The sequence below is a fragment of the Ixodes scapularis genome, unplaced genomic scaffold (assembly GCF_016920785.2).
Source record: "Ixodes scapularis isolate PalLabHiFi unplaced genomic scaffold, ASM1692078v2 PGA_scaffold8__174_contigs__length_109621045, whole genome shotgun sequence".
Lineage (NCBI taxonomy): Eukaryota > Metazoa > Arthropoda > Arachnida > Ixodida > Ixodidae > Ixodes > Ixodes scapularis.
This window is the reverse complement of record NW_024609883.1, coordinates 87,247,457-87,272,261: the sequence shown is the minus strand read 5'-3', so window position 1 is coordinate 87,272,261 and position 24,805 is coordinate 87,247,457. Positions and strand designations below refer to the sequence as shown.

The 24,805-nt window shown below is 46.7% G+C and overlaps 1 non-coding gene and 1 pseudogene across 1 annotated transcript; one reads left to right on the top strand and one right to left on the bottom strand.

Moving 5' to 3' along the window:
• Positions 1 to 213: 213 nt before the first annotated feature.
• LOC120837332 overlaps positions 214 to 24,805 on the top strand; it is a 38,241-nt pseudogene continuing 13,649 nt past the window's right edge.
• Trnac-aca lies at positions 14,357 to 14,438 on the bottom strand. The gene has a single exon. It is a non-coding gene; the product is annotated as a tRNA-Cys (tRNA).

Below are 24,805 nucleotides of genomic sequence, written 5' to 3'. Positions count from 1 at the left end.
TGCATGTCGATCTTCCAGCTACCACGATCTCGTTTGTACTGGTCAGCTGAATGCAGACTACCAGTTGTGGCCGATGTTATGACGCGCGACAGGTGGGAGGAGATCAAATCCTCGCTGCACATCAGCGTTAACCTCAGCATGCCACCAGCTGTTCAAGAATCGCCCGCTTCTCGAGATGCTGCTGCCGAAAGTCGAGGAGATTCCTCAGGAACAATGTCTCTGTGTGAACGAACAGATGGTTCCATTCAAGGGCACTCCAGCATTAAGCAATACCGCCCCAAGAAGCCTCACAAGTGGGGTTACAAGATATTCATACTCTGTGACTCCAGGGGTATTGTTCACTTTTTTGACGTGTACGCAGGCCACATAGATCAAGTGCCGGAGTTTCCTCACATCGGGGCCAGCGGTAACATCGTCGTAAAGCTGGCTCAGTGCGTGCAGCCTCAACTGGGCCACCTTTTGTACTTTGACAATTGGTTCGCATCTCTGAATCTTCTCGTGCCTTTGACACAAAGAGGCATATATGCCCTCGATACTGTACGTGCGAATCGACTGCAGGGTTATGATATGGCCTCGGACGCAGAACTCCGCAAGAGAGGACGAGGAAGTGCAGAAGAGTACGAGGCAGTGGTGGATAACCAAAAGGTGATTGTTGTCAAGTGGTACGACAACCGATCGATGGCCACAGCAAGTATCTTTGCCGGTGCACAACCCGTCTCCACTGTCATGAGGTGGGATAGGCGTGAAAAGAAGTCTGTCCAGGTTGAGTGTCCTAGCGCAGTTGTGACGTAAAACAAGTACATGGGATGCGTTGATCTCCTTGATGCACTGATATCATACTATCGGATCCAGTTGAGGTCAAAAAAATTTTACCTCAAGCTTTGTTTTTCACCTTTTAGACGTTGTGATCGTTGTGAGCTAGCTCCTCTACCGACGAGACTGTCAGTTACTGGGCGTACCACAGAATAAGCAGAGAGACATGCTGAAAATCCGGCTTGGAATTGCGGAATCCCTCTGCAAGCTAAGAAAGGAACTCTCCTGAAAGAAACGGAAACGACCCTCCGGTTCTCTTGAAGCTCAACTCCAAATGAAGAAGCGACGAGGACTTACGAGCCACATCCCCGACGAGGACGTCTGACGGACTGCAAAGGATATTGGCCGGTTGTCAAAGGCACGAGGCAGCGGTGCAAGAAACCTGGTTGCAAGGGGCATACCAACGTAATGTGCAGAAAATGCAACGCACATCTTTGCCTTAACAAGAACACCAACTGGTTCTTTGATCTTCATCAGCCATGAAGTGGAAGCCAGATGCTTTCGCGCTGTGCTTGTTCGTTGTGGGAACAAGCACAGCGCAGTGAGCAAAACGGTGTTTCACTCCTTTCGAGACGTTTTTTCTACGCAAATATAATTGATGAAAAAAATTAATTTTATTCAGATGGCGTCGGTAAAATTATTAACTTCGTGGCCTGTTGTCCCGAGTTTGCGACATACCTCTTTCAGCCCAATAGGGTACCTGTCACAATTCACAATGTTTCTATAATTTTGAGAGAACCTTAAGCACGACATACAAACAAAAATATATATATTGTTTTCTTTCTCGACTGAAAAATGAGTTCAACATGAAAGGGTTAAAATGCAATCCATTTCTCTTTTTGGGGAAGTGCTCGTGTGACAGGGGGGGGGGGGGGGCGTAGGGGTAGGAGAGGAAGCTGCGAGCAGCACTTTAACACGCGAACAGCCGCATGCGGCTCGGGAGCCGCTGCTTGGCCACTCCTGATCTACACAAAGAAAAAGAGACAAGTGGGATATTGGTGGACCTTAGATGTTGGGGTTTTGGTTTGAAACTCCCAACGTTCTTACTGTTCTGCTTCTATATTTTGTTCTTTAACTGTATGATCATATCTCCCGGGCTTCAGAATAAAACTGTCTTTGTTTGTTTTGTATTTCTGAAGACCTTCGAAGAAAGGGTCATTGCTGCACGAATTTTCATCCTTCCGAAACATATTTTTCAAGAAGTCACAAGTGACAGAATGTACACGAAATGTGGCACATATGAGGGTTGAAAAAGTGGTGGTGGTGGTGGTGGTGGTGGTGGTGGTGTTTGCCTGACGTGAGGTTTTTCTCACTGGCTGTGGAAAAGTTTCACGGGCTTGGGTTATTGCAGTATTGATGAGAATGAATGCAGGGGAAAGGAGGGGGAACAGATGGTGATGAGAAATATAGGATGATGAAACACAAATTAACAAATTAAAGTAAAATAAAAAGTCGGCAAGAAATCAGTCAAAAGTGAGAAATCGGGCACATCTAGAACGCGAGCATCACAGAATGTTCACAAAATTCCCGCAGGAAACTTCACGAGAACAAAAAAAACTATCCCTGGCACACAAGCACGTAAAGAGAAATCGGCGGTCGTATTTTCGCACTCGTCAGAGCCTTGCCAGAAGCCCACAGGCATCCAAGAAGCTGAACACAGTCTTTCGGAGACGTGTGCACGTAGATGGTGGACCCTTGGGGAACAGCATATCCACGAGGGTGGGTGAAACACCGAGGTTCTTCAGTGAAGCTAGAAGGACGGTTCTTTCTGTATTGTAGTGTCCACATTCAAAAAATATATGCGTCAGCGTTTCTGGTTGATCGCAGTGCTCGCAGAAGGGGCTGGTTGTTTTTTTGATGCGGTGCAGGTTCACTTGCGTGTACGCGCAGTCTGCTCTTAAGCGGTGGAGAAGAGAAGCGAACTTCCGTGTTAGGCCACGCGTACAAGCTGGGGGAGGAGGTTCATCAGACGCCACACTGGAAACGGGATGCTTGTGTTGTATCCAAGTCTTAATAGCCAATCTCGGGTCAGAGTGGCTGGGGAGGTTCAACGTCGCAGTGGGCAGTTTTAGAGCGGTTGAGGCAAGATGGTCAGCCATCTCATTTCCGGGTAAGCCAATGTGCGAAGGTATCCACTGTACTCGCAGGTTGGAGCCATGGGAGACAAGTAGGTGACCCAGCCTAATTATTTCACGAACCAAATCTGGATTGGCGCCTTTGCTGCTGAGGATATTATGGACCGCACACCGAGAGTCTGTTGCCAAAAGCCAGTTATTTGGTGGTTTCGTCGTGATGTGAAGAAGAGCCGCGTGGATTCCACTCAGCTCAGCTGTAGTCGACGACACGGCATGGTCGAACCGTCCTGACCATGAGCAGGGTTCCGATGGGATGTGGTAAGCTGCAGATGCGACATCATGAATGAAGTCGACAGAGCCATCAGTATAAATGGCCGTAAACGAGGAATGTCGAGACGTCATCACATCCTCTGTCAGGGCTCGACTAACCACACAGGGGTGTCGTGATTTTCCATGGAAACCCGGGATGTCGTCGTAGATGGTGAACGGGTGCTTGCTCCACGGGGAGTCAACTGGAGGAGAATGGACGAAGGGTATGAAGCCGAGAGCCTCAACTAGAGAGGTGCAGTGACCGCCATATTGTGAAAGATGACGCTGTTGCATGTCAGTGAACAGCGAGACACCACTGGTCGACTCAGCAAGCCGAACGAGATGTTTAAAAGCACGGTTCACAGCGTGTAAAGCTACCGGCATCTCTCGGCCCTCAATCCACGTTGCATCGATTCCGGAGTACGAGGGAAGACCAAGAGCCATTCTTATTCCGGCTCGGTGGCATCGTTCCAGCTGATCCCATAGAGATCGCGTAGGCGGCAAATATGACGCCGCATAAAGAATGCGGGAAAGGTTAAGCGCCCGGTGCACGCATAGTAGGGCTTTAGGGGTCGATCCCCACTCAAGTCCATGAAGTCGACGAATAAGAGATGTCGTCATCGCCGTCTGACGTACAAGATTCGTTACGTGCCGACGCCAACATAATCGGGAATCAAGATCGACCCCCAAGTATCGATAGCTACGCACGCGCGGTACTCGAGTCCCACATAAAGTAAGCCGCGGAAATCCATGACGAAAGGGACGGCGGGAACAAGCGAGCACCGCTGTTTTTTGCGGTGAGACGGAAAGTCCGAGGTCTTCTAGCATGTTTGCAACACGCGCGAGGGATATTTGCATGAAGGGACGTAGAATGCGTCGATCAGAGTGGGAAGCCCACAAACAGATGTCATCTGCATAGATGATAATACCACTAGGGTGTGGTGATTTATGCATGCATAAAGGTATTGTTGTCATTACGATATTAAAAAGCACTGGACTAAGGCAACTACCTTGAGGTAACCCACGCAACAGTGGATGCACGGCTCCCGTAGTCTTGCCCAAGCAAACACTAATTGTCCTGTTGCTCATAAACTCTTGGAAATATTTTAGCATTCCTCCTGTTATGCCAAGGTGACTCAAGCAGGCAAGAACTACATCATGTGGAACCGAGTCAAAAGCTCGTTCAACATCAAGAAACACTGCCAAAGCAGTGTCTCCTCGTGAACGAGCGTCTTCCAGCGCTGATGTAAGGCTCGCAATACAGTCAGCAGTGCAGCGTCCACTTCTGAATCCCGCTATTTCAGGTGGCAGTGCTTCAATGTCGTCAAGGTACCACTGGAGACGCGTAAGCACCAAGCGTTCTAGAAGTTTCCCAGCACACGAGGTCAAAGATATTGGGCGGTACGAGGACAATTCCGACGAAGGCTTGCCTCGTTTTAAAAGGGGGGTTACTACAGCATGCTTCCATTCTTGCGGAAGAATACCAGTAGTCCATGCCAAATTTAAGCGCTCGAGCAAGACGACGCGTGACTTGTCACTCAGGTTACGCAATGCTTGGTAGGTAATGCCATCAGACCCAGGAGCACTGTGGCGTTTGCATTTCCTAAGAGCCGCATCTAGTTCCGACATATTGAAAGGATGATCCATACTCTCCGGACTCCGTGCAGGACCAGTCAGTGATCGAGGATATGAAGATCCAGAAGGGCGTTGGGGTACAATGAAGCGCACCGCAAAATCATCTGCAAGTCGTGATAATTCGATGCCAGTTTTAAGACTGAGGGCGATGAACACATCTCGAGGTGTTGGAGAGCAGCCCATACCTCTCAGTACTTTGTAGATCTTTGGCTTAGGTGTACATGGAGTTAATGAAGAAGCAAACTGACGAAATTGTCGACGGCGAAGTACGCGAGTATGACGGAGTAAAGCTGACGTAACACGACGACAGTCTATCCAATGGGAGACCTTGCCAGATCGGCGCGCACGACGCTGAGTGCGGCGGCGAACAGCACGTAAGCGTACGAACTTCAAATCCGGGGACGGCTGAGATATCCTTAATGATATTTTATATGTGGATTGAACGAGACATGCGGGAATATCTTTTAATATATCCTCTGACGGCTCAAGAAAGCGAAAATTTGCGCGAAATACGTCCCAGTTGGTTACACTGTATTGACGACGTGGGAGGCGGGTCACTTCGGGTATATTCATCAAAATTGGAAGATGATCGCTTCCACGTGTGTCCGCATCCAACGACCAGTACACGTCTAGATTGGGGGAAGCGAGAGTAAGGTCCAGCACGCTAGGTTCTCCGCGATGACCAAAAAATGTAGGAGAGCCGTCATTCAGAATAATCAAATCTGTTGATTCAATCTCATCTGCGAGAGTCGTACCCCGAGGCGTCGTGCGTTTACTACCTCAGAGAGGATGGTGTGCGTTAAAATCTCCGCATATAAGGAGATGACCAGGAAATTGAAGACGTAGGCTACTAATGCACTTCGCATCAAAGCGACCAGTAGGACATATATATACAGACACAATGGTCATCTTAAAGGAGCGAAATATGACCGTGCATGCTGCAAATTCAGCTGTTTCTGTACACAGATGGGACACATCTTCTGCAGCTTGCTGCACACTAGAGTGAACAAAGAGTGATGCCCGTGACGAGCTGTTAGGCGTGGCCGCCGCGCTAGGGTAATAGACATAGGGCTGAATTCGAGAGCCATGTCTGAGGCGGCATTCCGAAATTGCAAGTATAGGCACCGGCTGAGATGAAAGGTAATACTGCAACTCTGCTAATTTAGAAGTGATGCTGCGGGCGTTCCATTGTAAGATAGATGGGCAGGAAGCCATGAAAATAAAAATGAGGAGAGTAAAAACTTTCATTGCAGAAAACTTTTGACCAGGGGCTCTATAAGTGTGATAAAATTCAGGAGCTGGTTTGCCCATGGATACTGTAGAAGCGGGAGAAACTGTCGCGCTATGACCAGCATTTGGCGTACGAAGCTACCTAACGAGGAAGTGAGGGTGCTTGGATTTTGGAGGGACGGTATCGCCTCCTGTCCAACACTAAGAGGAGCTTGAGTGGTCGGGAGTACAGGTCCGGCCTGAACTGGTGGTGACGTCGGTGGGGGCTCGTTTTGCAGCGCTGCTTTGTAGCTTTGTCGCACGTTGCTCTCGCCAGAGGAGACAAGGACAGGTGCTTCCCTAGGCGGAGGCTCTGTGTCCATTGGCTTCGGGGCTTCGGCGACAAGCGAGGATGGCGGGTCTTGTTTGTCTGCAATAGGTTGTTCTGCCTGGCGTCGTCGGGAATGACGTCGTCTCCGTTGAAATTTTTCAGTTAGAATAGCCATCTCTGTTGCAGCTTCGGCTCGTGGAGCCGCCTGCTCGGCCGTACGTTTGTCAACTTGGGCTCGTGCTTCTGCGAAGGACACATTGTTCTCGCAGCGATAGCGACACACGGAGCGCTCAGCTTGCCAGAATGGGCACTGTTGGGATGTTGTTTCATGTGGTTTCTTGCAGTTGACGCAAAGAGTGGTCGAGCCTTTGCATTCCGTAGTTGCGTGAGCTTCTGCGCATCGGAGGCAAGATAGCGACCGCTTACACACAGCCGCAACATGGCCAAACAAACCGCATCGGTGGCATTGGATGGGGTTGTTAACATACAAGTCGACGCCATGTCGAACCAGGCCGACGTAGACGTGCTCCGGAAGTGTAGGAGAAGCAAACTCAACACGAATAGTAGTAGACTTGCCGATGCGACGGACGTTGCGGATGCCTACTGTTGAGCGCAAAACTCCGAGTATTGCGGAGTCAGAAAGGGTGCTGTCAATGTCGCGGACAATTCCAATGCTGGAGGCCTTTCCACGAGGCTCGAAAGCACGCACTTTCATACCGCAAAGCGTAGTCTGCCCAAGAAGAGTACGTGTCGTCTGTCCATTCCGCGTGTCAATCGCTAGGAGATTCTTCCGCCTGTTAAAGCGCACCTCAATAACACACGAAGGCACGAGCGTCTCCAGAGTGGACGTGAGGCGAACCGAAGTGATGGAGTCAATTCTTACATCTCTATCCACAGGAGTGAAAAGAACTACGAGACCGACAGTGGGCTCGGTTTGGGTGATGATAGTCTGCTCGCTAGAACCAGAGCCTTGACTTGGGCAGCGTCTCTTTGTTCCGCGGGCGACATCCTGAAACGCACCTTGATTGTCGTCGGCAATTGAGCCCGAAACGCTGGCGATTTCTTCGTCGTCAGGCGGGAGCGGTTCCGCCATGGCGGCGACTAAGGACGTTGAAATTTCCATGCCTTGCCGGCTGGAGTGCCGCGCAACGGGCCAGCCAGAACCTTGCAAGCCAGCAAGAACTGCTTATGATGAAGTCAGAGAAAAAAAATACTCACTGGCGATGGGCAACGTAGTATCAGTAAGCAGAGAAAATAGGAGCGAATGGAATGCACGTCCGCTATATCTTGAAAAAGTGAATGCAACATGTTCTGTATGTATGTGAAACATTGTGAATAAAAGGCGTAAAAATAATTGTTTTTAGCCTTGGCTATTTTGGCCATATCTTTTTTTTACGGCTTTGGCTATATTTGGGCTACACTTCCCAGCCGTTTGGCTGTTTTTTCTTGGGCCATCTGGCAACACTGTGTAAATCTCACATAAGCCAATACTGGTTTGTGCGTGAGACGCGACAGATGCCTCTGCATATTTGTTAGAAAATTATAAAACTTGCACTATAAGTTTGCACTAGAGCACATAATGAAATAGTGGAATGAACTGTGAGTATATTTTTCTTCAGAAAAATATTGGCGACGTGCGCGACCGAAAGCGTCGCTGTGGTCGGCCTTTCACGATTGGCCCAAAAGCTGACTATGACGTCGGAAAGGGTATCCCATCGACGCAAATAAGAAGAATGAAGGAACTTTAATTTCGACGGTGTTGGCAGTGTTCCTTTGAGAGCGCAATGATTTCAGGCTTCCACCATGCTATTTACAAGCACCATCGAACTTGTTGTTCGCAAGGTAATGACGTCACAAGGGGGAACCATAGGAGGGCACCACCAAAACATCTCGCCGCTAATAGTCACAGTTTATTCCACTAATTCATTAAACAGCAGTTATGTATTATATACGTTGGATGTTGGCATTCCTAACGTCACGTCGTTAACTACAATTCAACGTATCGAAGGGAACCAATTCCCTTAGGGTGTTTTTTCGTGTGTTCAAGTATCCATGTTTTCGACAGCCTTTCATTTGGATCGGGGGGGGGGGGGGGGTTATTTTGAGTAACTCTTGGGGTAATTAATTAAAAATCTTGAAACATAATTTCTTATTGCCTCTTTATATTTCGTATAAATAAGTGTCGCAAAAAATTTTGTATTCGGTCTTAACGCTCCTTCATCGGCATTTTCCACTTTAAGTCTGTTTTTGAGAAAATGCTTTTTTATTATATCATGCTTCCTATGATCTCCGAAACGCGACTTTCCTAGGTTTTATGCATATAGTTTTGCAGATCTGTTTCTTTACTCGGGTAACCCATACTTTTGGCTATCCTTTCTCGGATCGTATCTGTTTTTGTTGAGCATATTTGGCACAGTGTCCGTAGTCTGTTATTCCATACGAAAGTGTGGACTTGCCCAATGAATTGTATATCAGTCTTATTATGAATCGAGGGACCAGACCTCGTGCGTGATACATCTGCGCCATTGATATCCTTAATGTTTTACAAATTTGTTTTACATATCTCATTTAATATGTCTGCCTATGTGCTTCCTTAGGTAATTGACATTATCACCGTATCTGAGGAGAATGCGTGAGCAATTATTGCAATTCTGCTCGTGCATTTTTATTGGTAATTCAAATAGGGTTTGCTTCCTCGGGGCTCTGAAACATAATACTCGTGTTTTAGGAACGTCTCCAACAATTTGAATTTTCCGGTTCCATTCAGTTAATTTATGAATGTCTTCTTAAATGGTCTTCAGAGCTACTTTGTAATTTTTGTGTGCATATACAATTAGTGCATCGTCTGCAAATAGAAAGAGTTATGTTTTTACCTTGACTTGGGCTATCTCGTTAACTTATAAATAAAAAAGTACTGGGCCCAGTACAGTACGTTGCGGTACACCCTGTTTGACTTTGATTTCTCTGATATAGTTTGAGGCCTGTCGTATTATCTGATATGGGGCATGAAAATAAGTTTGGAATAAGTTATGCATCTTTCTCCGAATACCAATACTGAGTAATCTATATAGTAATATAATATGCTTTATTGTTTTAAAGGCGCTACTAAAGATTAGGAATAAAAGTAGAACATTATTACTTATGTCCCTATTTTCACTTACATAGCCAAAAAATATTCTAACAGGTCACTGAGTCCTATATGTGCTCTCTGAATCCATATTGCGTGCTAGTGTGATTACATCTTGAAATAAAGCTGCGAAGTATTTTCTTAATATAGTTTCTATTATATAATTCATTGAATTACTATTCTTTATTTGATTGCTTTGTATTTCTATTTCTATGCAGCAAAGGGCATTGATTGATTGTGCATATTTTGTATTCAAGCAGTTTGCTGGTACTTCTAAGCAGGGTGTCGAATCGGAACCGAACCGAACCGAAAACCGGAACAGAACCGTTATTTTTAGCCGAACCGGAACTGAACCGAATTGAAATCTTTGCCGCCATCTTGGAACTGAACCGGAACTGAACCGGAAAAAAATATAACGGTAACCGGTTCAAAACGGTTCACGGTATTTTTTTTGTTAGTATTACAAATTTATTATTATTGGCACGTGTATTCCTCTACGTACTGATCAAATCGTCATATACAGAATTGCAATGTATAATAAATCCTGGTTTTTTGCGGCGCTTTCTTATTGGCACTATGATTAGCCATGTGTCACAATGTCACGTGACGTCATGATGTCAAGACATGCTGTCAAGTAATGTCACATCACGTGACCCCGTGACGTCACGTGACTCACCGCGTTAAGTAGATTCGAATTGAGGACGTCGCTAGATCTATTAACGTTGTTGATACCGTGACGTCACATGACATCACAACTTCGCACTGAGAGTCACGTGACACCATGATGTACCCGATTGTCATGATCTCGAGTCAAATGCTCTGGTTCATGACAACCAGTACCGCCAAACATTCGGGTAACGCTCGTGTTCAACTCAAAGATTATGATGGGCCCGAGTCCCACTAGAGCTAGAAACAGAAACAAACGAAAGCGACAAGCCTCAGACACATGCAGCATGTTCGCGATGGTACCTTTATACGGGTTTGAGTTGTTCGGTGCTCGCGAAGTTAGCACGAGTGTTTACAAGCCTGCAAATGGTACCATCGTGTGCATGATACTCGTGTTTGAGCATAGCCTTCTTTATTCTACAAAGCCTGTCAAATCGCGAAATACTCTGGTTTAAGGCTAGCCGCTGTCGTTTGTTTCTGTTTGTCGCTTTAGTGGGGCTCGGGCATTATAGCCCAACTAAAATTATATCTGAAGATCAGCCCATGCTCTCTGCTTTGCCAACCCTGCGTATGACTATGATAAACACTGACGGTGTATATATTAGGATCAGATCACGTGGCTGATAGTTCTAATTGTGAGTTGAGGAGGGGAAAGCTGTTTCATTTCTTTCATTCGACTGTCTGCCATTTCGCGGAGCGGCAAACCAATGGATGCTTTTGCAAGTTATCAACGTCAAGGATTACAACTTAGCGGTATTTATTGAACTTAAGGTAAAAAAAAAGAAAGATGCTGCACGACCCATTTTACATGTATGCACACCATTGAGGCTCCCAAACATGTTTTCGTTATTGCTGAACTGCCTCAGAAAGTTGTCCCGAGAATAGAAGTGTTAAAGGGTCTAAATGTGACGTATTAGTCGGACGTTACATGGAACTATTAGTGTGTACGGGAGGGATACCTGAAAAGAAAGATCCTAGTGGCCTCACGGGGATAGCCGAACGTTGGCAGCCGCTCTAAGTCTCACAGGAGTGTCGCTCTGTATTTTGTTTAACCTTCACAGTTTGGTACAAAGTTAAAGCAAGGAAGAATTACTGTTAACAAGTGACACAAATATAATTGTCGAGTGAACACCACTCAATTCGGAGCAGGCAATCCCTGAGAAATAAAAATTATATTGAGGAGCAACTAAAAAAAAGGGAGTGGGGAGGGGGGTAGTTTTAAAGCATACTGTGTCGTAAAGATTCCTCTGCCCCACATTTTCGGCGCAGACTAGAAAGCGTGGCCTGGAAACGATAGTGACAGATGGGTAGTTGGTACAACTTTTATTTGTAAAAACACTCTTGCCAGAAAGCACGTTTTCGTCGTGCCAGATACTCGCGCCGTGCCTAACGACGATGTACCAACAAGAAAAATGTGTGCCTCTCAAATACATAGCTTGCACTGAGCGCGAAACTTTTGCAGCGTGCATTTTGCCAAACCGGATTTGATTTTCTCAGCAAGAACAACTCGCAATGACAACCAGTATCTAGTGTGATTACGTCACGTGCAAACCATGTTAAATACTTCAGCTTTCTGGTGAAGTGCGACGTTCGCAACACCAGCAGTAGACGTCCAATGTGTAAAGTTGTGTAGTATTTATAGTAGTCTCGCGATGATATACGGCAGCCTAATGAAATGTTGGAGCACATGACTGATAAAGAACAGAGTCATGAAGTAAGGTCTCAAAACAAGTGCACGTAAAACCTAAGATAACATTAGCCTCCCGAGGCAGTATCCCGCGACGTTTCGAGCTGAGGCAAGCTGGTGCCCAAAAATGATTTATATTAGGATTCTAAAAAATCTTTGTTTGCCCTGCGCGGAATCTATGTTTAATTAGGAATATCATTTTATGCATTTCTATGCATTTCTTTTTGCAGTAAAGCGTTGTGTAAGGGATTATTTAGAAAAAAATTGCGTGTCATCTCCTTATTTCTGCACATTTCGTGTATTTGCCTTCCGATATATCATGTGACCACAGTGTTTTTTGGCATGCCCTGCAACCCACTATTTTACACTGCAAAACAGCTAACAAAAGCACGTTGCCGAAGACACAACAGCTGGCGTATTTTCGAGTATCGTCCTTCCGTGTCGGTCTCAGGCGGTTATGCGAACTTCATAAAGTCAAATTTAACGATGATAATAAAAATATACTTAATTCCTGTCTGAAGATTTGGCAGCATAAATAGAAGATTCTCACCTCCAAGATATATAAGTAAATGCGCCTTTAAATTATCGTAAAGATGTTCGGCAAATATTTGTCGGTGCTTTTATCCTCTATAGACACGTTATAGGTGATTTTGAAAAGATTTAAATAATGTTTTTTTTTTATTATTTTGAAGCTAATTTAAATAACTATATGTGTTCCTCACGCATATATAACTTCTAAAATATATAGAAGTTTATTATTGCGTTTTTTATGTGTTTTTACTATCGCCCTTTTTTACTGGAACGAATGGTGGAACTATGAGGATTGCACACTTAAACTCTCAGAAAGTGTCCAATTAGGTAGCTTCCGAATTGAGTAGAGCATGAAATACCACTTTGTTCTATTTAACAAAAATCATCAATTAGCGAGAGTGATGCTTATTTGCAAATTAAATTGACCTGCATTTTGTCAAGAGCAAACCTCAACATCCAGGCTATGCCAGTTTATCCAATATAAGAAAATGTTCACATGGGTAAACACTGTTTTAGGTCAGATTCGATCTCAGTATTAAGGTGCTCATGGTTAGAGTGAACAATTTCAGCCACTCCTTTTCGCATGATTCGTCGCCCGCATCATGGTGCTGAGAGCAAACTATATGCTAGTTAGAAAAACAAGCATTGCGATTGTCGCTTAGTGTTCCTATAAAATATAGACTGGAAGGACTTGTCCCGTGACTTTCGTGACATTTTGAAAATTATATTCCCTTAAGCTCAGTCGTCTCGTCATCATGTATATATTGTGAAACGTATTCCGTAAAACACATTTCATGATATATATGGCGACGAGGTGCCCATTTCATGATTGTATTCACTGTAATTAATTCCTTAGTTCAAGGGCAAAACCACGATTCAACATCTAATACTGCGATACAAAGTTGTACCAATCACGGGTATTTTAGGCAACCTACTTCACTTCCGAAAACATTTCGATTCAGGTACAATATATGTGACTCTGGTAAACGAAGGGATGTTGAGTCGTATAAACACGACGTTTTGTATGTTAATGTAGATTTTCCTTTCTTGTTGTGTAGGAATAAATAACAGAATTTTATAATTTTGGTACCTGAGAATAAAACTGAATTGAACAAACAATAAAAAAAAACTATATACTGTAAACGACTATTTTTCGTGGGCTCAATATTTCGCGATTTAGGCCAAAGCTGAAGTTTTGGAATAATTCGCGGGTTGTAATTTTCTCGACGCGGTGGAATCTCAATATAAATTTCAATCTGTTTACATTTTACCGAAATTGTTCGCGGGACCTATTTTTCGCGAATTGTAGGCGATTCGCGAAATTCTCAAAAATAGGTCCTCGCAAAAATCAGATCGTTTACAGCAGTTTGTTTCACGGCCTAAATAGCGCCTATTGACAGAACATCGCGGAAAATATATTCTCAATTTTAGCGGTTCAAACCGGTTCGAACCGGTTCGAACCGGTTTGAACCGTTATTTTTTGCGCCCCGGAACTGAACCGGAACTGAACCGAAAGCCGTGAGCCCGAACCCGAACCGAACCAATAAAAATATTGGTTCGACACTCTGCTTCTAAGTGTGGTTCTTAACCAAAGTTTGTTTTACTGTCCTCAATTTTTTTTTGTCCTAACAGTTGGTTTACTAAAGTCCACCTTTGATCTCTATTCATTGTCCCAGCAAACTTAGCTCAATAAAAGCTCCCTTTTGTGGATGTCATCAGTGCTGTCACTTGGTTAAAAATTTTTGTTTGTGTTTTCCTCTAAATTTGCGGAATGATTAGAAAACCGCTTATGTAATTGCAAAGCTTTCGTGTGTTTCTCTTACCAAGTCTTTAATTTCTTTAACTCCCCACTGGTTCCCTTGTTTACGTTTTAGAGGCGAAGCTCTTTAGGGTCTACCCTTGTCCGTCCGTCCGTCCGTCCGTCTGTCCGTCCGTCTGTCCGTCCGTGCTCAAATAAAAAGGAAAACTGTTTGCGCAGTCGACAGGATTCGAACCTGTGCGGGGAGACCCCAATGGAATTGTAGTCCATCGCATTAACCACTTGGCCATGACTGCGGGACGTGCAGGGGGCTCTGAGATGTGGTAGTAATTCAAGAGCTGGGGTTTCTATCATGGATGAAGCGTTGCATGTAGCCGCTCAATTTTTATGCAGGAGAGGGTGCTGCGGTCAAATGCGTATATAATCGCGTTAAACTTTGCATGCATTGGCTCAACGTTTATAGACGACAGGGCGCTGCAGCCAAATGCTGAACTGCGTATATAACCACGATCGATACCACAAATTCTCTTTCTGACATGGACCGTTGACTTAAGAGGTGGAAATGCGTTCCCACGGCTTCTAGCGGATCCAAGCTGATCCGCTAGAAGAACCACTGGCTCTGCATTTCAACGACCATAAAGCAGAAATAATGAAGTCGAAACGCAACCCGGAACTCAGCACTACCTATGAGCAATAAAAAAAATCAGCACCATGAGCACTACCTATGAACAATAAAATCAGTATCAAGAGCACCACCGGAGCTTCGCCCCAATCATAAATCATGCACCACGTGGAGATGCGGTCATTTGTTTTTGTTAACTGCATATTTGAGTTAATTTTGCATAATTACCTTTAAATATGTTAACAAAATCATAGTATAATTTTTCTGGGTTTTGTTCTTTAGCAACTTCGTTTCAGCCTATTCCTTCGATATATAGATCTACTTTCCTATTAGTGGGCTATCTTTCGGTGCTTTTGAAAAAATAGCATATCATGCCGAAAATAGGGGTGGGTCATCTTTCAAGGGTGTGGAATTTCTCGGGATGTAACGGCAGTGCGGCGGAAAGTCCTCCTTATTTTCAAATCTTTTAACTATAAAGTTTGGCGCCAACCAACACGCTATGTTTGAGCAAACTACAGAAAATTGGCGACGTCGTGTTCGTGCTAACAGTTTCGAGCAATGAACCGTCCATCTCATGACCTATTATGCTAGCCGCTATCAGGAAACTCTTCATGACCATCTTGGCATTTTCGTGCAGATATTTCCGCACAGTGTAATACGTTTATCAAATGATTTATAAGATAAGCAATAATTTATTCCTCTCCTCCACTACACTTAAATTTGTATCACACCGTTAAACTGAACGATAAACATAACTTTCCTTCACGACAAGCTTTTAGATTAAAAATGTACAGCCGAATGCAAATTTGCCTTGGCACCATTTTTTACTTACCTTTGGTTTAATTTAGCTCCGCCAGAAATCCGCCCAAAAGACGCCGCGAAAGCGATGCTAGATTGCGTGGACTCGGCCCAAGTGATTGGTTGGACATCTCGGGCTCACTATCGCATGGCGATGATTTATGAAGACATTATTATTTTTTTATTATCTTGTGACGTTTACGATTCTTACTCGGCGAACATACTACCAGCTGCCGCGCCGAACATGCCAAGGAATGGGCAGTCCTCGCTTGATTCTGATTTACGATGCGCTGGAGGTCGTTAATATACTCACACGCCGAGGGACTTCTTGCGGGAGCGAAGGTGACCATTGTGCGGTCCAGTCATTTCTCTGGCACTAGATGCCCATTTTGGCTTGGTAAGTTTTGCACTAAACCATGGGGGAGTAGCACTAAACTGATTGGCCATAATCTGCGGTGTAATGGCGCACAAAAGGCAATGAAGATGCAGGAAATGAGAAGACCTCGTCGACGGAGTGATTACCCAATGCACTCGGACAACTCGGTCTGTAAAACCGGACATCGTTGACAAAATGTTTTGCAGCCTTGAAGACTCTTTATTATTATTATTATTTTATTATTAATAATATTATTTTAAGTGGTGCCAGCACTAAGACCTACTGGTTGTTCTGGACACTTTAATAAACATTGATTGATTGATTGGTTATTATGAGCGGCAGTTGAATTCGAATATTTTCTGTGTATTTTTAATATAGACATTGTTTTTTTTATGAACCGAAGTGCTATCAAAATTTTATTTGTGCATTTTGTAACATGGGATGGTGGTTTAAACAAATATCGTCTAGTGCTTTACAACTACGACATTTATCACTAAAATGAAAAACGACCAACTTCCCACTGCATGAATAAAAATTAAAAATATTGCAGAGATAATTACATATCTCTAAAGAAAAATAGGTTGCAGGTAATCCGTGTTTAAACAAAAGATTGAAAAAATATATTTTTGATTAGGAAACAGAACAAAATGTTTGTTATTCATGGGATGTGGCCGTACGCTATTCATTTGAGAATATACTATATGTGTATGAATAGTGAACTTTCAGCTCAATTTAAATTCGAACCGAATACTGCCGAAAAAGGGCCAAAAAGTCGAATTTCGAATCAAATACCCTTACCCAAAAGTTTTTTTCGCAATGTTTACAAAACTTAAACATTACAAAAAAAAAGAGAAAACCTTCGTGTCTATTTTTATGCACGGCACTCGGAATGGAGAGAAGCTAGCAGGAATAAGAACGGTGTTAAGGACCACACTTAAGCGACAAAATTTGAGACATAGGTGGCGGTAGTTTCCACCCATCCACGTGTGAATACGCAGCGTGCTGGATGGACGGACGGCTGATCCGTTTGATTCGGGTGGCGTCCTGCGTCACGTATCCCTGGGACCTCGCGCTCTACACAGCGGAGAGCAATGGCGTAAGATGCTGGCTTAATTATCCCTGCTATTTATATTTTGATAATGATTTGTCATATTATGGACGTAACAGCCGTGAGTAGGAGTATAGCCCAGTAGACGCAAGATCGCAGATTTCAGAAGGACGACGTTCGTGGTTTTGGGGTTTTCGTCAAGCGAATCGAATAAGCTTGTGGCATAACTTTTTCAGTCGAGAAACACACGTAACGAACTACTTTTCGTCGTTCGTCAAAGCTTCTGAAATCTAGATTTAATGAAGGTCTGTAAGAACTATTTGAGTACGTGAACATTGTTCCTAAATAAACCTGTATTTTTCTAGAATTTTATTATTCCAGTCATCGATTTATTCTAAAATTTAAATATGAATCTGAAAGTCGAATCGAATAATTCGGGTAATGATTAATCGTATCTAAATCGAAACTCAAATATTATCTCACCGCTGAAATATTTATTTTCCCGTCAAAATGTCGTATTTAATTTTACAAATTAACTTACTGTATTGCACATGCCACACTAGAAATATTTTGTTAGTCTTATTTCAGAAAGACGCAGGATAAAAGCAAATCAAACTTTGGGCTTTCCTTATACAAAAATACGATATTGCCTGCTCAAATAAGCTCAAAGTTCATCCCTCCCAAATTATCCGTTTGAATTTTCGTGGATATCTATTCCTCTGTTCCCCTTACCAGAGTGTTGGTTTTAATTTAAAATTAAAATAACTAGAAACACATAGGGGGGACGCAAATATCTGCGCACGGTTGTAAGACACTGCACTTTTCAAGTTTCGATAGTATGCACGTTGTCGAAACTTACATAGGGAACTTAAAGGGAACTCTCTAAAAGTCTCATAGGGCCGGCCCACACCTCGGTGAGTATACAAGTGTATTATGTTCATTATGCTTATTATTAGCATTTAATCCATTTCGTTACTATTTCCTTTTGCTCTCCTTTGAAATTTTGAATGTTGCAGCATGTATGAAGAAGATTCTTTTTTTATATCAGCGCACCAAAACACATATTCATATTGACGATGCCGATTAAAATAATTGCACCTGAAATCTTGTCCACAAACTTGCTTTTGAGTTTGATCGCTTATGACAGGGGTGCCCAAGCTGCGGGTCGCGAGCCGTATGAAAGTGCGGCTCGCGTCTCCCTATACCTTGTTTCGCCTTATGAGGAACCGCACAGGACGCACCAAACTATCGAAGGCGATCCCATGGTGTGTGAGCGTCACATGATCATCAGAAAAGACTCAGTGACGGGCAGAGTGCGTTATTACGTGCTATAATCGTAGCGCTGGATTGGCTGGGGCGGTTCATGGCGTCGGCTGCGGTCCGTCGCGAGGTGAAACGAAATATGCACCCCGTGCGGGAACCATAGGGGGCGCTTTGGAAAACGCGCGTAGCGCCGCTAGCGGAAGAGCTGGTGTTCGAGAGTGAGGCGTGTGCAGCAGCATACGGCGGATTTTCGCGTGCGAAGCTGTGGCGGCGTAACCGGATCCAGGGACGGAACTTGAGCGTTTTGAGCGACACGTTGCGGGTGACGTTGCATTAGGGCTCTGCCATACCTAAGAAGGACACATGGATGTTCTCCGCTGCCTATGTATCGCTGAAAATAAATTTCACACTCTACCAATCACGTTGCATGCTGGCTTCCGACGAGAAAACTTCCAGGCTTCTAGAAAGTGCAATCAACGCACGTTTTCGCAAAATCGACGACACATTTAGATCCTGAAATTAATGTACAACAAAAACGTTGAGTTCAGGGTGGAGAAAAAACTCAAGTTGATTTAAATTGTGATTGGGGCCACACGAATATCACTGTAATCATTTTTCACAAGAAAACTTGCTTTTTTAGAAAAATCATTTCTCGCAAAACAAACAGCATAAATAATTGACGATTATTGTTTTCTTTCTAATTTGATGCCGTCCGTGCAAATTAATTTTGTTTTTAATAAAATGGAGAAAATAACATCGGAAAAATAATAATGCGGGCACGCTGAACACGGGCAGATTGCGGCGCTCTTCTGCGCTAATCGGAGAGGTGAACTTTGCTTTTATCTTCCACCTATTTTGTTAATTACGTGACATCTTATGCAAGCATGCCATAATGCGAAGGAAGCAAACATAAACGTGTATGCGGGCCTTGACGCGCACTTAGACCGACAAGAGGTGGGACGGTTCTTCAGAAAGCCGTAAAATGCTTCGCGTGCCTTCTATCGTTCTGCGATTTGTTAATTTAGTGTTTTTCGATGATGCTGAGCAATTTTATAATTTAAACCATGCCCTTAAACACAATATTAAAAAGTAATTACGCAAAAATAATTAACAACTTAATTATTCCAGATTTTAATCAATTTCCTAATTGGGCCCCTGGTCCAGGACCAAAACGCCACAAGTCTTTTTTGTTGCGATGAGTAGTTTTCGCAGCAGCGATTTGGCTTGCGTTCTCTGAAACACCCTGTATGTATGTATGTATATATATATATATATATATATATATATATATATATATATATATATATATATATATATATATATATATATATATATATATATACATATATATATTTGAAGCCACGGCAACAATTGCGCCGAGTGCACGATGCTGAGAAACCAATCTGGCGGGAGCGAACTCTTTCCTGGACATTTTCGTAGAAACTCAAAGATATTCTTATTTTGTTTTGCTGAACTATTACAGCAAATAAAGCTTTCTCAAAAACCAAATATTGCCGCGCGCGCTGGCCAAGTAGGCAGCACGCGCGTGGCCTAATTGTTATCGCGCCTGGCTCCCACGCGAAAAGCTAGGGTTCGAATCCTGGGAGCGACGTGTCTTTTGTTTATTCCTGTAACTTAGTGTTCTGGAGAATTCGAGAATCATGTTGCTTGTTCCAGGCCCGAATGTTCTACGCGTCGAAGTTTCTACGCCGATTATTCCCGAAGATCACGCATGTACAGTCGGGGACAAAAGTCTCCAGGACACGCGAGCTGCGACTGAAACGCATTGCTCTGCCATCTGCCGGTGGGTCGCCTGGTTTCGAGATCACAGAAAAGCGCATGCGCGTCCTACTATGCATGCCAACATGTGCGCTTTCCCGCTCTTCTGCGGCGCGGCGCCTAACTCGGAATCGGGCGCGTGGTACCGCCTCGGAGATAGCGCTTACTGACATGGCACATATCAAGCAAGAAGTCCCGGCATCTCAACTGAGCGATAAGCTCAACTGGTTATAAAGCAAGGTGCGCTGACACGGCGAAATGCGGCGAAATGTCCCAGGCGGTATCTCGAGTTTCGAAATGTGTAGCAGACGCTCGTCAGCCGCCAGCGCTATCTCCGAGGCGGTACCACGCGCCCGATTCCGAGTTAGTCACTCTGCCGCAGAAGAGCGGGAAAACAGACATGTTTGCAGGCAGAGTAGGACGCGCATGCGCTTTTGTGTGATCTCGAAACCAGGCGACCCGCCGGCAGATGGCAGAGCGATGCGTTTCATCCGCAGCTCGCACGTCCTGGAGACTTTTGTCCCCCCACTGTACATAAGGGGCTCCGCGTGGCGAGCCGCAGTCAGTTTCGCACCAGCGTTCGACTCTGTTGCTACGCCGACTTCGACGCCCGCGACGCTCTGTTATTATCTTTTGTACTCGTTTATTTTTTTGGCACAAGTTCGCCACATTAAACGTTTATTTCTTTCTGTTTATTTCCTGTTTTTTTGTTTGGTCACCACCCGTGACATTTGGTGGAGGTGCGGGGTACCGCATGCCCCTGCCGCGTACCCCTCCGAGGGCCCACAGTGCAAGTCCGACGCCTAGCCCACGAAGAACCGACGAAAGCACTTCCGAGATCCGGTTCAGTCGTCGCATCCAAGGTCTACACCCGGAATTCGGACCTCTACCGCCCAAGACTAAGCAGCCAACGAGGCCAACGATGGACAGCCAGTCGTCCCAGAACCCGTCCACCGCCAGCGTCGTATACCTGCCCGTCGCACCCAAAACTCCGACGCCTTTCCACGGAGACACCCACGAGGACATCGAGGACTGGCTGCAACATTATGAACGTGTGGCCCGACATAACGGGTGGTCAGCTGAGCACTGCTTGCAGAACCTTTACTTCTCGCTGGAAGGTACTGCAAGGTACTGGCTGGAGAACCACGAGGCTTCTTTAACCTCGTGGGAGGTGTGCAAGCAAGAGCTAGTGAAGACGTTTACCAGCCAACACCGACGCGAGAGGGCCGAAGACATCCTTCGAACAAGGACCCAAGGTCTGAATGAAAGCATCACCAGCTTCGTTGAGGATGTTCTTCGCCTGAGCGCCCGCGCCGATCCTCAGGCTACAGAGGAGAAGAAGCTGCGACACCTGATGAGGGGTGTCAAAAGCGAGATATTCGGAGGTCTCATTCGCAATCCTCCGACAACTGTCGACGGGTTCGTCACGGAGGCGACGAATATGGAGCGTGCGCTACTAGCACGCGCCAGACACTACGAGCGGCACCCTGGCGTGACTACTCTGGCGACATCCGGATACGACCTTGGTACCGACCTCCCATGCATCCGTGACATCATCCGTGAAGTCGTGCGGGAAGAAATCCGCAAGGTGCTCCCCGCTACGGATCGCTCGTCCTCCCTGTCGCTCGCCGAGGTCGTCCGAGAGGAAGTCCACCGAGCCTTCCAACCTGAGATTCCGATCAAAACGACGACGCCAGAGGAGCCTACTTTGAGCTACGCCGCCATGGCCCGAAGATCGCCGTAAGCTAACCGCCAGACCACGGCGCCACCCCGACGAGACCCTCCGATGCCACAGTATCCTCGACGCCAGGAAGGACAAGTCCACGACGTTCGCCCGGAGCAACCCTCGTCGAGGAAGACCGACGTGTGGCGAACGGCCGACCGACGCCCGCTCTGCTACCACTGCGGGGAAGCCGACCATGTGTACCGCCGATGCCCATACCGACGACTCGGGCTGCGCGGATTCCACCCAAACGGCCCGCGCCCCCGGTGTGGTGAACGCCCTCGGGAGATCGACGAGTACCTGCGACGACCCCAGTCCCCCGAGCCTGCGTCCCGCCGAGAGTTCCGGTCGCCATCGCCACGACGTCCAGCTTCGCCGATGCACCGACCCCGACGTGAAAGCCTGTCGCCCCTCGCTCCTCGCCGGGGAAACTAGGCGCGGCAACCCCTGGAGGTGGAGTTGCCGAAGACGACCGACGTAAAGAGCCTCCAAGAACGCCGGAGCGCTCCCACTCTCCCGACGCCACGCATCGCTACGACGCCCCTGTAACGGTGTCCAACAACCTAAACGTCGTCATCGACGGTCACGACGCATCGGCACTCGTGGACACCGGAGCAGACTACTCAGTCTTGAGTGGGAGGCTCTCCCGCCGCCTTCGAAAAGTCATGACGCCGTGGGAAGGACCCCAAATACGAACCGCCGGAGGACATCTCATCACACCAGTCGGGAGATGCACTGCTCGCGTCGAGATCCACGGTGAAACGTGCCCTGTCAAGTTCGTCGTTCTGCAAGACTGTTCGAGGGACGTTATCCTCGGAATGGACTTTCTCCGCGAGTATGGAGCCGTCATCGACCTCGGAACAAACCGGCTGACGCTACGAAAACCTGCTCCACCAGCGGAGGAACCCGAAGCGACGTCACCCACGGTCCGAGTCCTCGCAAACCACGTAAACCTACCACCGCGGTCGAGTGTTTTCGTACTTGTCCGGATCGATGAAGCTTCCTGTGGCGAAGTTCTTCTCGAGGGAAGCCTCCAATTGCTCCTGGGAAGAGGCATAGGCGTCGCAAGGGGAGTAGCTGAACTTCAGGATGGGCGGACTGTGGCCCTCGTGACGAACTTCCGAAACGAAACGCAACACCTCACGAAAGGTGCAGCCGTGGGCCACGTCGAGAAACTCCGAAACCCCGCCGAAATCACTGCGATCACTGACGAATCCTCGCCGCCCCAGCAAGACAGTACGTCGCCAGCGCAGCTCGACATTGACCCTAAGCTTCCGGACCCTAAACGGCGTCAGCTGGTTAACCTCCTCGCCGAATACCGCGACTGCTTTGCGACGTCGTCGAAGGTGTGCTAGACCGCGGTTGCCAAGCACCGCATCGTTACTGAGGACGACGCGCGCCCTGGGCATCGATCGCCGTACAGAGTCTCCGCTAAGGAAAGGGAGGTGATCCATCAGCAAGTTCAAGAGATGCTGAATGACGACATAATCCAACCTTCAAGCAGTCCATGGGCCTCTCCAGTCGTGCTGGTTAAGAAGAAGGACGGAACTCTTCGGTTCTGCGTGGATTACCGGCAGCTCAACACGGTTACGAAGAAAGACGTCTACCCCCTCCCCCGCATCGACGACACTCTAGACCGGCTGCGCCACTCTCGATACTTTTCATCGATGGACCTGAAGAGCGGCTACTGGCAAATCGAGGTCGACGAACGGGACCGAGAGAAAACAGCCTTCGTCACGCCGGATGGACTGTACGAGTTCAAGGTGATGCCCTTCGGACTATGCACGGCGCCAGCAACTTTCCAGCGTGTCATGGACACCGTACTGGCAGGGCTGAAGTGGCAGAGTTGTCTCGTCTACCTTGACGACGTCGTAGTATTTTCAGCTGACTTCGACGAGCACTTGAGACGACTCCGAGCTGTTCTTCAAGCCATTCAGACCGCCGGACTCACACTCAAGCCGTCAAAGTGCCGGTTCGCCTATGACGAACTGAAGTTCCTTGGCCACGTGGTTAGTAACGAAGGCGTCCGCCCAGACCCCGAGAAGACTCGCGCCGTCGCGGCATTTCCAGCGCCGACAGATAAGAAGGCCGTGCGAAGATTCCTTGGACTTTGTGCCTATTATCGACGCTTCGTTCGGGATTTCGCAAGGATTTCCGCACCACTTACGAATCTCACGAAGGACGCCAAGAAGTTCGAATGGGCCGAGGAGCAACAGCAGGCATTCGACGAACTGAAGCGACGACTCCAGACTCCTCCTGTGCTTGGACATTTCGACCAGGATGCGGAAACAGAAATTCACACGGACGCAAGTAACGCGGGACTGGGCGCAGTACTAGTCCAAGTGCAAGAAGGCATCGAGCGAGTCATCGCCTACGCAAGTCGGACATTGTCCAAGGCGGAGAAAAATTACTCCACAACTGAGAAAGAATGCCTTGCGGTCGTCTGGGCAATAACGAAGTTTCGTCCGTACTTGTACGGCAGCCCGTTCCGTGTAGTCACCGACCACCACTCGCTCTGCTGGCTTGCGAAGCTGAAGGACCCGTCAGGACGCCTCGCTCGTTGGAGTCTTCGACTACAAGAGTTCAACATGACAGTGGTCTATAAGTCAGGCCGCAAGCACAGCGACGCCGACTGCCTGTCCAGAGCCCCCGTCGAAACCCCTTCCGGCTGCAGCGACGACAATGACGACGAGTGCTTTCTAGGAGCAGTGAACACCGACGATATGGCACGACGTCAACGGGACGATCCTGAGCTGCGCGCATTAATCGAGCACCTGGAAGGGGGCAGGAGTACCGTGCCACGTGTCTTCTCACGAGTACTGCCGACCTTCGCCATCCGACAAGGTGTACTCTACAAAGAGAACTTCGGCAACAACAACACACCTTGGTTGCTGGTAATCCCGAGTGACCTTCGAGAGGAGATCTTCCAAGCCTGCCACGACGACCCGACATCCGGACACCTTGGTTACAGCCGGACACTGGCCCGTATTCGTGAAAAGTATTACTGGCCGAAGCTCCCCAAGACCGTCCACCTATACACACGATCATGCCACG